Genomic DNA, 15,780 nt, shown 5'->3' with positions numbered 1-15,780 from the left:
AAATGATTGTTAGTAGAATTTAATGTTCGATTCCTTTATCTTTGTCTTTAAAGATAATAACGGTTATGATATCACCTCTATCTTGCCATGATGCAATTCAAATCAGTGAGAGGAATGATTGGAAAATCATGACTCTCACACGCCAAGATTATGTTTGTCTAGAAGCTTCTAAATACTCGTTTTTAAACATGATGAGGATTATTATTATTATTATTATTGTTGTTGTTGTTGTTGTTGTTGTTGCTGTTGTTGTTTTTATTATTATTATTATTATTATCATTATTGTTGTTATTGTTGTTGTTCAAGTTGTTATTATAATTATTATTATTATTATTATTTTGCGGTAGTACTGGAACGGTTTAATAACTCTGATTGTCTTCAATTTCCGACCAACTCGAGAACTTGATTAAAAACGCTACACTTGGGATCACTGTGGAAGCTTCGTTCATCGGGAAGGTCTCTCGTTTATTATCTAAAAGTAACTTATTTGAGTTATGTTATTATTATTATTATTATTATAATTATTATTATTATTATTATTATTATTGTTGTTGATGTTGTTGTTGTTGTTGTTGTTATTACTATTATTACTATTATTAGTATCACAATTATTATTATTATTATTATTATTATTATTATTATTATTATTATTATTATTATTATTATCATAATTTTGTTATTATTTCTATCAATATTATTACTTGCTAAACTACAACCCTAGTTAGAAAAGCAGTATACTATAAGCCCAGGGGCTCCAGGAGGGGAAATAGCCCAGTGAAGAATGGAAATATGGAAAACTAAAACATCCCAAGGACAATAACAACATTAAAATAAATATTTTCTATATATTCTATAAAAACTTCAACATAACAAGAAAATGAGAGATAAGATAGAATAACGTGCCCTAGTGTACCCTCAAGCAAGAGAACTCTAACCCAAGACAGTGGAAGGCCATGGTACAGAGGCTATGGCACCACCGAAGACAAGAGAACAATGGTTGGATTTTGGAGTGTCCTTCTCCCAGAAGAGCTGCTTACCATAGCTGAAGAGTCTCTTCTACCCTTAACAAGAGGAAAGGGGCCACGAACAATTTCAGTGCAGTAAGAAGAATTGTTTGGTAATCTCAGTGTTGTCAGGTGTATGAGGACAGAAGAGAATATTTGTAAAGAATAGGCCAGACTATTCGGTGTATGTGTAGGCAAAGGGAAAATTAACCCTAACCATAGAGAAGGTTCCAATGTGGTATTGTCTGGCCAGTTTCAGGACCAAATAACTCTCTAGGGGTGGTAACTCAATGGGTGACTGGTGCCTAGGCCAACCTACTACCTATGAAAAGGCTGTTAAACAAGTTAAGACTTTTATGATTTGTATAATTGCAATAGCAACTTAAATTCTTAAGAACACCAAGTTTACGCAAAATATTATGGCTATTAACTAGGACTTTGGTCATTTGTTGCAATACTTGTAAATAGTAACTATTGTCCATTTCTTTTAGCAAGGCATATTTGCACCGACTAGCAGCAGTGCCCTTTTAGCTCGGAAAAGTTTCCTGATCACTGATTAGTTGAACAAGATCATTCTAACCAATCAGTGATCAGGAAACTTTTCCGAGCTAAAAGGGCATCGTTGCGAGTCGGTGCAAATATACCTTGCTAAAAGAAATGGACTATAGTTTTTGAAGTTTTCCCTTTTGTAAGGTAATTTCTGACAATATATTTCATTTAAATTTAAATCAAGAGTAGTTACTCTTATTCAAATCAATTTACATCAAAGGCTGATATACACACACACGCACGCATGCACATATTTATATACATACATATATATATATATATATATATATATATATATATATATATATATATATATATATATATATACACATATATATATATGTATATATATATATATGCATATATATACATATATATATACATATATATAATATATATATATATATATATATATATATATATATATATATATATATATATATGTATATATATGTATGTATGTATATATTTCTGGTCATGACACTGCCATCTCAATATAGCAAAGGACATACTCAGTACTCCCAGTTCCTCGGGTGTGGGGAGAGGGGGTAGTCATACCATGATGAGAGGAGTGTGCATGTGCGTGTGCGTGTGTGTATGCGTGCTTGTACATATTTATCTAGATATTTAGCCGCTATTTTTGAAGGTTCGCTATAGTAAGTATATAGCTAAGAAGAAGGAAGACCTACAAACCCCCCAAACGTATCTATTTGGTCATCTGCCTGATAATGGAAGCCTAATTTACGACAGCTCAGGAATCAGCTGCTGACGTCAGTCATCCGTCAGCGTGCGAACACAAGTGCCTTGTGAATGCCAGACTCAATTCAGCTGATAAATCACCATAACGGGATGCTGACGCTGGAATCCTCTAAACGATTTTAGCTGATTGGAAAGATTGGTGAGAGAAGAGTGAGGAGATTTAACTAACTAACCATATTAGAGAACAATTTTGAATATTAAGTATTATTAAGAGCAATTTACAGTGTGGTTTAACCACAAGTTTATTTATTTAAAGTTACATTTTTCTTTTTATGTTATCAAAATTGATTTGATACAATAATTGTTCATCTTTTTTTAATTTCTTGTTTTCTAGTATTCTTGGTTACCATTTTTATATTAATCTTCGATGATTTTTGTCTTTGTAAACAAAAGCATATAACTGAAGTGATAGATTCTCTGCTGTGGAAACAGTTTTAACAGTAATGTCAACATCAACCAAATGAATAACTCGACTCTCCTGTCCTGTATCGATTCCGTGGCCAAGGTTCGAATCCCGGTAGGGGTGATTGCACTCTATTATGATTCCCCGTTTATTTAGGGCATGTTATAACCACCGTACAGTGAGTTCTATATTAAAAACTATTGGTAGACTTGTATGTGTGCTTATGAATATATACATATATATATATATATATATATATATATATATATATATATATATATATATATATATATATATATATATATATATGTGTGTATATACATATATATACATATATATGTATGTATATATATATATATATATATATATATATATATATATATATATATATACATATATATATACATTTATATATATAAAACATATACTTATCTATCTATCTATCTATCTATCTATCTCTCTGTATATACGTATATATATATATATATATATATATATATATATATATATATATATATATATATGTGTGTGTGTGTGTGTGTGTGTGTGCGCGCGCGCCTGTACATATCATATCCCATTATGAGATCTTTATGGTAAGATAAAAAAAAGCAATATTTTTTTTTATCACGATTTTGAAGACGAACCTCTCTCTGCTTATAAAATGTATTGCCCATTAATTTCCTAATCTGGTCTTAACGAGATGACCGAATCATACACCATCAATATCTCCTGGAATCTTCACTAATTAGGATACACCTCATAAAAACATGCCTATTGAAATACCTGAATAGGTTCTGTGGATTTTACAAGTCTTTATTTTTTTTTTTTTTTTTTTTAGGAAGCGGTGAATTTTCGATACGCGTTTAGTCTTTTTGTTATTCTGTAAGAAAAGACTGATTGGCAACATAATTTGTTTCTCTTTCTTATCGCATAACCATTGTGGTGGTGTATTGGTTGTTTAATAGAAACAACTTGCATGATTGTATACGTGGATATGGGTCTGCCTATATACAGTACGTGTGTATATATATATATATATATATATATATATATATATATATATATATATATATATATGTGTGTGTGTGTGTGTGTGTGTATATATATATATATATATATATATATATATATATATATATATATGTGTGTGTGTGTGTGTGTGTGTGTGTGTTTGTAAATATGGGTATAGATATAGTCATATATACTGTATATATATATATATATATATATATATATATAGAGAGAGAGAGAGAGAGAGAGAGAGAGAGAGAGAGAGAGAGAGAGAGAGAGAGAGAGAGAGAGATACAAACATGAATGCACATGTATGTGTGCATTTGCGTAAATTTACTGAATGATTCAACAAACATTATTCCTCTGTTAACGGAAAAGTAATAAATTCTAGCAGTGATTTTCTCTCCTCCTTTTTACAGTAGTTTGAGCAAACAACGTCAAACGCATTCCACGAAATCATTCCATCTCATCAAAGACGAGAAAAGGATACAGAAAAGGCGAAAAGATTTACATTTTTAGCTTCCATTTCTTTCACTCATTTGGAGCCAGAGAAGTTCACGGATCAAGAACTAAAGCTTTGACTCTGTATATATAAGATATCCTATTTTAAAGGATTCGTGTTTTCGTTTGATCTCTTTTCCCTATTACTACATTGCTTGAAATGGGGAAATGGGAAATATCGGAAAATGGAAAGGATCGGGAAATGGAAAATATCGCTCGTTCAAGCCATTCATATTTTCTTCATTCATTGATCAGCATTTTTATTATTATTATTATTATTATTATTATTATTATTATTATTATTATTATTACTTGCTAAGCTACAACCCTAGATGAAAAGGAAAGATGCTATAAGGCCAGGTCACCAACAGGGAAAATAGCCCAGTGAGGAAAGGAAATAAGGGAAAAAAAATTCAAGAACAGCAACAACATTAAAATTAATATTTCTTGTATAAACTATAAAAACTTCAAAAGAACAAGAGGAAGAAAAATAAGATAGAATATTGTGCCCGAGTGTACCCTCAATGAGCAAGAGAACTCTAACCCAAGAGACAGTGGAAGACCATGGTACAGAGGCTATGGCATTACCTGACAATAGAGAACAGTGGTTTGATTTTGGAGTCTCTACAATGAAAACTCCAGAAAGAGACTGTGCTTTCTGTTTATCTTTTTAAAGGTGGCCTGATTGGTAACGTCTGACTGGTGATCGCCAGAATGGGGTTCGATCTCGCTCAAACTCGTTAGTTCCTTTAGTGGCTGCAACCTCACCTTGTGAGCTAAAAATTGGGAGGTTTTGGGGGAGTCTATAGGTCCACCTACTGAGACATCAGCAGACATTGCCTGGCCCTCCCTGGTCCTAGCTTTGATGGAGAAGGGACTTGGGCCTTGATCATATGTATATATGGTCAGTCTCTAGGCTATTGCCCTGCTTGATAGGGCAATGTCACTGTCCCTTGCCTCTGCCTTTCATGAGCGGCCTTTAAACCTTCAAAGGTCGCTTATAAATGGCAGAGGCAAGGGACAAGTAAATCAAAGGAAACCAATAAAAAGTAGAAAATTGAATAGGGCTTAGAGCGACTCTGCTTGGTAATAAAAATGAGAAAACTTTTAAAATCGTCCACCTGTCCCTTCCCATGAATGATGTTTGTAGAACTTTCAGTATAAAAAATAAATCGTTCTTTAAAGAGAGTTTTTTTTTTTCGGTTGGTTATCAATAGGAAATACAAACAACTTTGCTTTGAAAACGGACGAACTTTAATGGTAGAAAATCGATATAAAAATAAATCTTATAATAGACGGTTCATAGAGATAGGAAAATAGAAAACGGACATATTTTAATGGGGGCTGGGTGGAAATTGATATGAGAATAAACCAATTTATAAAGAAAAAAAGTAAAATGATATAATCTCTACATATTCTAACACTTCCACGAAACCATTATACAGAAATTACTTTGCTTCCGTCCAATAATTATTCTTTATCTCAGGATACAAGAAATGACGCTCATCAGGGAGAGGATATGAAAGGGACATCATTTCGGTCGCTAACTGCAAATGAAAATCCCTAAGCGCTAATGATAGCGCATCTTGAACGACGAGTGAAATATCGCCGATGCGATGTCGGTGAATGATCATTGCCTCTAATTACTCTAATTAGACTTCCGGTGAATTTAAGTGAATTTAAGTGAATTAAGTGAAGTTGTTAGAGAGATATACGTTCCTGCTCTCGCTAGATTACAGTAGGTATTCTTAGCTCGGGCGTGGTGTGTGCGTATGTCTGTGAGCATACGCAATTACCTTCAGTATAAAAACAAAAAAAAAAACGATTCAAAATTCTTGATAAGTGACAGATAGAATTAGTGTCTTCTTAAGTATTTCTTAAATAGATAGATAGATAGATAAATAGATAGATAGATATTCAGTAAAAAAACAGAAAACAAAATTCGTGGAGTGTGCGTATGTCTGTTGAGTATTTCATAGATAGATAGATAGTTGAGTCAATGGAACCTTCAAAAGTTCAAACTTGCAGCAAATTTTTTTATGTTGAACAGGGTGACAAAAGTCTTTTTATTGGTATAAGAGTTATTGACCTAGCCGCCTAAAATAGGTGAATTATTCTAGGAACAATTTACTCCACCTGCACCGCCAAAAATAACCATTCAACACATTCCGAAATGAAGGTTTGCTCTGCCTTTTTTATGCCAGATATAAACATGAAAATCGGTATGGACAAAGTAAATATCCATCCCATAAATCCCTGAAAATTTCATTTAGATATGTGAAGTATTCTGCGAGTAATTTACGGCGGCGCCGAAAATCGACCTCCCGAGGCTATCGAAAAATGGCTACTGTGACTTTTCTATAGCAAGTATCAATACGCACACACCTCTGGCTATGAGTACTTTAATAATAATAATAATAATAATAATAATAATAATAATAATAATAATTATTATTATTATTATTATTATTATTATTATTATTATTATTATTATTATTATTATTATTATTACTATTATAAGTACTGCTATTGCTATGTATAATATTACTGTCATTATGTTTAGGTTCGAGGCATATATTTCTATAATCATTCCTACAATTATTTCTAATATCTATCATATTCCTATTTCCTCCCTTCCTTAAATTACTTTAAAGTTTTTAAAGGTCACTCATGAATGGCAAAGACAAGGGACGTGATAATGACCTAATGACTAAATATACATATCAGGACCAGGGAGGGTCAGGCAATAGAAGCTGAGGACTCAGTAGGATCCCCCTAAACATAAGGATGGTGAGGTTACAGACATAACTGGATACCATCGAGTTCCAGCGGGTCTCGAACTTCATTCCAACAGATTGCTAGGCAGGAGCGACATAGGCTATCACAAGTCTTTTTTTTAGTTCATATATGAAATATCTGTTTTAATGTTGTTAATGTTTTTAAAATATTTCATTTTGATTGTTCATTACTTCCTATATCGTTTACTTATTGCCTTTCCTGACTGGGCTATTTTTCACTGTTGAGCCCTTGGGATTATACCATCTTGCTTCTTCAACTAGGGTTTTAGCTTAGCTAGTAATAGTAATTATATCAGATAATGTTCAGATAGACCTGTCATTCTCATTTGCATAAGAACTTCCATTAAATTACTTATGTACTGTACTCTTTATTTACTTTTTGCTGGCAATCTAGGCATTCTTTCACCATTTCTTTTCGAATTAAGCAAATTATTCTATCATACATCCAAATATTCAAATTCTAAGGTTTAAAGGCCACTCATGAATGGCAGAGGTAAGGGACAGTGACAATGCCCTAACTAGCATGACAATTCACTAAAGGCTGACCAGAAATAGTGTACATATGATCAGCACCCAATCCTCTTCTCTAAAGAAGCTAGGACCAGAGAGGGCTAGGCAATGGCTACTAATGACTCAGCAGGTAGACTCATAAGCTCCCCCAGAAGCCCCATCCTTTGCTCACAAGGATGGAGAGGTTGCAGACACTACAAGAAACTATCGAGCTTGAGCGGGGTTCGAACCCCAGTTCAGCAGATCAACGGGCAGGGATGTTTTCAATAGGCCACGACAATTGACACACATCACTAACTTATAAGACCGTTTCTAATTTCATTTATTCAAGACACTCGATACTTATCCTATAGGAGTCAACACTACCTCTGTTCCGCGCCACCTGGTGGCAGATGTGATAAAGTCCCTAAATGGCGAAAGCCAGCCTGGGTTCGAGTCCCCTTCAAACTCGTTAGTTTGTTTAGTCGGCTCAACCTCACCATCCTTGTGAGCTAAGGATGGGGTGTTTTTGGGGGAGCCTATAAGTCTATCTGCTGAGTCATCAGCATCCATTGCCTGGCCTTCCTTGGTCCTAGCTTGTGTGGAGATGGGGCTTGGGTGCTGATCATATGTATATATGGCTAGTCTCTAGGGCATTGTCCTGCCCGATAGGGCAATGTCACTGTCCCTTGCCTCTGCCATTCATGAGCAGGCTTTGAAACCTTCTCTCTCCTTTATCCCTAACAGGTGAATGTAAAAACTGAGATTTTTCTAAATCAATTTCTAATTCTTTCACTTAAGTAAGTGAATGTGTTTTCCCCTATGACCGAGCTTCATCCCTGTAACTCTTGGCCTTGAAACATTTATACACTTTCTGCTATCACCTCTGTCTTCCTTGTTATACATTTATAATGAGACTAAACTTTAATTTTTAATGTACTTTTAAGACCTGCACTGACTTCTGTATCATATGGGAATATACGTATAATATTTAGAGTTTCAACTATTTTATATAATATGCGTATAGTATATATATATAAATATATATATATATATATATATATATATATATATATATATATATATATACACCCATGTATATATATATATATATATATATATATATATATATATATATATATATATATATATATATATATATATATATATATTATATATATTATATATATACATATATATGTGTGTGTGCGTGTGCTCATAATACATATCCTTTGCGCCCAAGACCCCATCCAAGCTAGGACCTTGAGGGCCAGGCAGGTCGACCTATAGGCTCACCCAAACCCGGACCCCATCCTTAGCTCACAAGGATGGTGAGGTTGCAGACACTACAAGAAACTATCGAGTCTGAGCGGGTCTCGGACCCAAATCCAGCAGATCTTAGTTAGGGACTTTTCAATGTGCATTAAAAGAGATCAAATTAGTAATTATGTTTTAGATTGGCAATCGAATACAAATTAATATCAACAGTTTTTCTGAATCGACCAGAGATAACCAACTTCATAAATATTATTATTATTATTATTATTATTATTATTATTATTATTATTATTATTATATCACTTGCAAAGCTACACCCCTAGTTGGAAAAACAAGATGTTATGAGTCCAAGGGTTCCAACAAGGAAAATAGTCAATTGAGGAAAGGAAATAGGAAAATAAATAAACCACAAGAGAAGTAATGAACAATTAAAATAAAATATTTTAAGAACAGTAACAATATTAAGATAAATCTTTCATACATGAACTATAAAATCTTAGAAAAAAAAAACAGAGGAAGAGAAATAAGATAGTATAGTATACCTGAATGTACACTCAAGCAAGAGAACTCTACCACAAGAATGAATGAAAAATTTCTCTTATGTCTCCTATCCAGTTGATTGATTGATTGATATGAAGTTTTCAGGCAAGAGCCGTGTCATTTGACATGAATTACTAATAAATTCCGAAAATGAAGGTTTATTATTTCTAAAAAAGGCTGAAAATTAATGTAAAAAAAATCAATCTATTGGAAAAAATAATCATGACTAGAAGGAAAAAGGCCACGGCATTATTCATTCTAATTATTGTTGAACAAAGTAGTTATTTGCTTGATATCTGTAATTAATGTAAAAAGAAATCGTATTTTCTTATATAGATATTGAATTAGATTTCATCATTATCCTTTATATGATCACCATTATTGTCGTTATGTTTTAAACCCAAAATCGCTGCCCTTCCCTTAAGTATATGAGAAAGCGTAAACAAATAAATAATAAATAATAAATAAATATGATCCAAACATATGTACAAAGCTTCATTAAATAGAAAAAAAATGGCATTGGAAATCCCCAAAAGCGCAAAGATAGAGGAAAAGATAATACGTCGGCTGCAGTGAATTTTGCTCATAAAGAGCCGAAGAGAAGAGACCTGGTGGTGCCATCTTTCGAAGCAATTCACCGATGAAAAAAGACCACCGCAGACGATTAGAAATGCCACCACCATGTCTGTCGTCATCAATTCCCGATCGGCGTAATGTCGTTTACATATTTCAAGATGTTTGAGTTATATATTCGTTTTCCCGATGGTTTGAACCGTTATTCATGGGTTCAGTTTGATAAAATACATCTACTAGCTGACCAGTTGACTATGTGAGTTTCGGGTTTCTGTTCTGTAGGGAAGGAACGATTTTTCATACTACTATGAGTATGTGGAATTGGTATGCTGGTATTTTGTCATAAAAAGGTGGGAAATATCCACGGTCTTTTCTTTAATCTTGTTATATTTATTTCTTCTTTTTTTAACAAAACGAATGTTGGCTTGTGATGGCTGGAAATTGGGTTAAATATATGCTGAAACCTGGTCCGCCGTTTAATTAAGGAGCTACGTTATTTTCATTGTCAAAGAAAGGGAGATTTTTGCTTTGACAGGAATGTATCATTTATATATCTTTTCCTATGAAAACTAAATTCTCTTGTTTCATTACTAAATCATCATGCTCTTTACATCCCTATAACTCGTTTTATTACCTGTAATGATAACAGTAGCAAAAGCGGTAATTGGCATTACCCAGTAAACCAGTATTTACATTCTAATGGTTCCGAGAACTTGCCTTCCACCTTGCAGTCTGTTTATTTCGTTTCACTTCTTGAAGAGAAAGAAATGAACCTGCTCAAGGTGAAAAAATCAGTATAATACGTTTGAAATGGGGGGGGGGTGGATTTTACAGTAGATATTGATAGTAGGTAATTGATTTGATTTTCTTAAATTTTCTTTTTATGATTTTGAACAATGTGTTTTTCTCATAAGTAAATTCATCATTGAAAAAAGTAAGGTTCAAGGAATGTTATGAAGTATCAGGATTGAAAAGTATGCCTTGTGTAATAAAGGGCAGGTGTGTTTGTGTGTGTATATATATATATATATATATATATATATATATATATATATATATATATATATATATATATATATATAAAGAGAGAGAGAGAGAGAGAGAGAGAGAGAGAGAGAGAGAGAGAGAGAGAGAGAGAGAGAGAGACTTACTCTATATTATATGAAGGAGATTTTGGGCCTGTGCATAATACTCGTACCTTATATAGTATTATTATTATCATTATTATTATTATTATTATTATTATTACTAGCCAAGCTACAACCCTAGGTGGAAAAGCTAGATGCTATAAGCCCAAATTCTCTAACAGGGAAAAATAGCCCAGTGAGGAAAGGAAATAAGGAAATAAATAAATGATGAGAACAAATTAACAATAAATCATTCTACAAACAGTAACAACGTCAAAACAGATATGTCATATATAAACTATAAAAAAACCTATGTCAGCCTGTTCAACATAAAAACATTTGCTGCACCTTTCAACTTTTGAAGTTCTACTGATTCAACTACCCGATTAGGAAGATCCTTCTACAACTTGGATACAGCTGGAATAAAAACTTCTAGAATACTGGGTAGTATTGAGCCTTATGATGGAGAAGGCCTGGCTATTAGAATTAACTGCCTGCCTAGTATTACCAACAGGATGGAATTGTGCAGGAAGATCTGAATGTAAAGGGTGGTCAGAATTATGAAAAATGTTATGCAACGTGTATGATGAACTAATTGAACGACGGTGCCAAAGTTTAATATCTAGATCAGAAATAAGAAATTTAATAGACCGTAAGTTTCTGTCCAACAAATCAAGAAGAGAATCAGCAGCTGAAACCAAACAGGAGAACAGTACTCAAAACAAGGTAGAGTGAAACAATTAAAACACTTCTTACTTTCTCAATGAGCCAATTTTTTATACAATTAAAGAAGACACAGACCTAAAGTGTTTCTCAAAAGTAAATTTGCTGTCGAGAATCACACCTAAAATTCTAAAAGTCATACAAAGTTAAAGAAACAACTCAATTTACCTCATGAAAGCCACATAACTTTGTAATCCATTTAGTGCTTAGAAATTTTAAGTAAAACCTTGAAAAGAAATTTCGTAAAACTAAAGTATACAACTAGTTTGCTTGTTTGCAATTTCCAATGGTCCTTTGATCTTATAGCGTTAAGGGTTGTGGTGGCCGATGTGGTTTCGTCCCTGACTGGTGAACGCCAGACAGGGGTTAGAGTCCCACTCAGATTCGTTAGTTTCTTTGGTCGCTGCAACCTCCCCATCCTTGTGAGCCAAGGATGCGGAGTTTGGGGGAACCTATAGGTCTATCTGCTGAGTCATCAGAAGCCATTGCCAGGCCCTCCTTGGTCCTAGCTTAGGTGGAGAGGGGGCTTGGACGCTGATCATATGTATATATGGTCAGTCTCTAGGGCATTGTCCTGCTTTATAGGGCAATGTCACTGCCCCTTGCCTCTGCCATTCATAGGCAACCTTTAAACCTTTAAACGTTATAGAGGCAGTTTGGGCAAAGATCCGGCATCAACATTTGCCTTCTGGAAGCATTATAAACATTTTAGAGGTTTTGCATTAGGTGCGTGTTATGTTACAGTCAGTGATTTTAGCCTTTTAACGTAAATTTTCTCAAGTTAACCTTTGCTTGAGCACAGGGTTATAACAATAGACCGGTTATTAAAGATCTCACATTTCACTTCTTATCAATTTGTGATTTGATTCAAGTCTATATCATTTTTAAAAAAACAGAAAAACATTTTATCCTTCAATTTAAAAATATCTTCAGCACCTCATTGACTCAATATCTCGGAAAACATCTGACAAGGGAAAGAATCAAAGAAGAATAAGAAGCCAAGAGAGAGAGAGAGAGAGAGAGAGAGAGAGAGGAGAGAGAGAGAGAGAGAGAGAGAGAGAGAGAGAGAGAGAGAGATGTTTCTTCGGGGAATCGGCAACAGCCGGTTATTGGAAAACAATCAGAGTTCATCCTGGTATTTGCTCTCACTTTTGACCCGTCACGTGATGATAAAGATTTTAGAAAAAGGTGAGATTTAGCCTCTCTCTCTCTCTCTCTCTCTCTCTCCTCTCTCTCTCTCTCTCTCTCTCTCTCTCTCTCTCTCTCTCTTTCTCTCTCTCTCTCTCTCCCTCTCTCTCTCTCTCTCTCTCTCTCTCTTTCATCATTCTTTGTGTTAATTTGACAGACATATAATTAAAATGCATAACAAATATATCTTTTTATTTTCAATGATACACAATAAAAATAGAATCAGGTTATATATTAAACAAATCAAAGATACAATTCAATAGAATTTTAACCAGAGGGGCACTCAGTAGAGCGCAGATCTCCACCGCAGCAACTTATTTCTCGACCTTTTGCTCGACCTTGACCTAGATCTTTGACCTTAACATGAATTAATTAGAGTGGATTTCCATACACTCAAATATGAACGAAATTTGAAGTCTCTGTGACAACGATGTCCAAACGTATTACTGATTACGTGAATTGGACATTTTGCTTGGCCATGACCTTGACCTTTGACTTTGACCCTCCAAAATTTATTAATTCCCAACTTTTTACATAGCAGTTTATTCTTGCATGTTTCATTACTCTACGATTAAAATCGTGGTCAGGAAGCTGTTCTCAAACAAACAAACATACATGCAGATAGGGGAGTAAACATAACCTCCTTCCAACTTGGTTGGCAGAGGCAAAAAACGCTAAAATATTAAAAGACAGAATAATCGAGAGACTTCCAATAATTACCAACATAATACGCAAAACTAAAAACAAAAAAACATCTCAAAGTACTCTTCAATAGATCCAGATGCAAATTAAACAATAATCAGAGGGTAACCCGAACACTAGAATGATTCCATTTGTCGTCGAAAGCCTCAATGTTAAAGGGATTTACAGGAATGACCCGAGCGAGGTAAAGCAATGTGTATTGGGTCGAGCGTTACGGCATTTATAGAACGTTAAGGTCTCGTTGGGAGAATGTGGATTATCAGAGTCAATGTCGACTCCACCTGGTTTCTCTAGGTTGTCTTGAATATACAGTATATATGTATTTATGTATATATATATATATATATATATATATATATATATATATATATATATATATATATATATGTGTGTGTGTATATATATATATATATATATATATATATATATATATATATATATATATATATATATATATATATATATATATATATATATATACACATGGATAAAATTACTACAGCCAACACATTATTAACACAAAATATGTTTCAAGCCCCGTCATGAAAATAGAAATTTAGTTTTATACATATAAAGAAAATTATTTCCAATTGTTACGGCATAACCTTATTATTATGTAATACTGCATCATATACACGGATTCATATTATCTAAGTTGAGCCAATAGACAACCAAGGCAGCATTTAATGGTTTCAAGGTTTAAAAGGTCTCTCATGAATGGCAGAGACAAGGGACAGTAACAAAGCCCTATCGAACAGGACAATGCCCTAGAGACTGACCATATATACACATGATCAGCGCCTAAGCCCCCTCTCAAAACCAAGCTAGTACCAAGGAGGTACTGGCAATGGTTACTGACGACTCAGCAGATAGACCTATAGGCTACCCCAAACCCCCAATCCTTACCTCACAAGGATAGTGAGGTTACAGCGACAAATTTTTTTACCCTTTGGAGATTGGATACTTATGTGGTTTGCTTTTATGTATATATTTGCCTTTACGTGTTTGCCCTACAAAATATTAAACTACATTCTGTGATACTATAATTTGCATCATATATGACAGAAGTATTCTAATGATGTTACCGTTCTTAAGATATTCTATTTTGATTGTTCATCACTTGTCTCGTGATTTATTCATTTTGTTATTTCCTTTCCTCACTGGGCTATTTTTTTTGTTGGAGCCCATGGGCTAATTGCACCTGCTTTTCCAATTAGGTTTGTAGCTAAATGATATTTTTGTCATTTATTTGTTCAAGTATTATATTAATTGACGAAAATATGATAAGGTATGTAGATAAAGAAATACTAGAACAAATGTTGAAACAAGCAACAGATAACAGCTACTTGATGTTAAATGGCGAGTACTATAAACAGAAAGATGGGTTGGCAATGGGACAACCTTTTAGTGCACCACTAGCAAATGCTTTCCTATCTTATTACGAAAAGAAATGGTTAGAACAATGTCCAATAGATTTTAAGTCTATATTTTACAGACGGTATGTGGATGACACATATATAATATTTGAGAAAAATGTATAAAAAGTAGAAAATATGACGTGGATTGTATTGTTGAAGGCCCTACAATTTCTTATTATTATTATTATTATTTTTATTATTATTATTATTATTATTATTATTATTATTATTATTATTATTATTATTATTATTATTACCATCTACAAATCTCAACGTGGCCATTGAGACTTGACTGACAAGTGGCCTCCCTCCTTCCCCCAGACCGTGGGAAAAAATCGAGCAAATACTCCCACAGTCGAGCTCAGATTAGGAATTAACGAAAGGTAACCAGAATAATTGATAGATATCAAATGAAGAATGAAATAACGAGAGATAATAGAATAAGTAGGTGTTATAGTGAATAAAATAAACGGTTCTAAAACACAATGTAAATTTATATATATACTGTATATATATATATATATATATATATATATATATATATATATATATATATATATATATATATATATATATATATATATATATATATACAAACATATATATATATATACATATATATATATATATATATATATATATATATATATATATATATATATATATATATATATATATGTATATATATATATATATATATATATGTATATGTATATA

Source organism: Palaemon carinicauda, chromosome 7 (assembly GCF_036898095.1).
Source record: "Palaemon carinicauda isolate YSFRI2023 chromosome 7, ASM3689809v2, whole genome shotgun sequence".
Taxonomy (NCBI): Eukaryota; Metazoa; Arthropoda; class Malacostraca; order Decapoda; family Palaemonidae; genus Palaemon; species Palaemon carinicauda.
The sequence above is the reverse complement of the archived record's forward strand: the minus strand, read 5'-3'. Positions refer to the sequence as shown.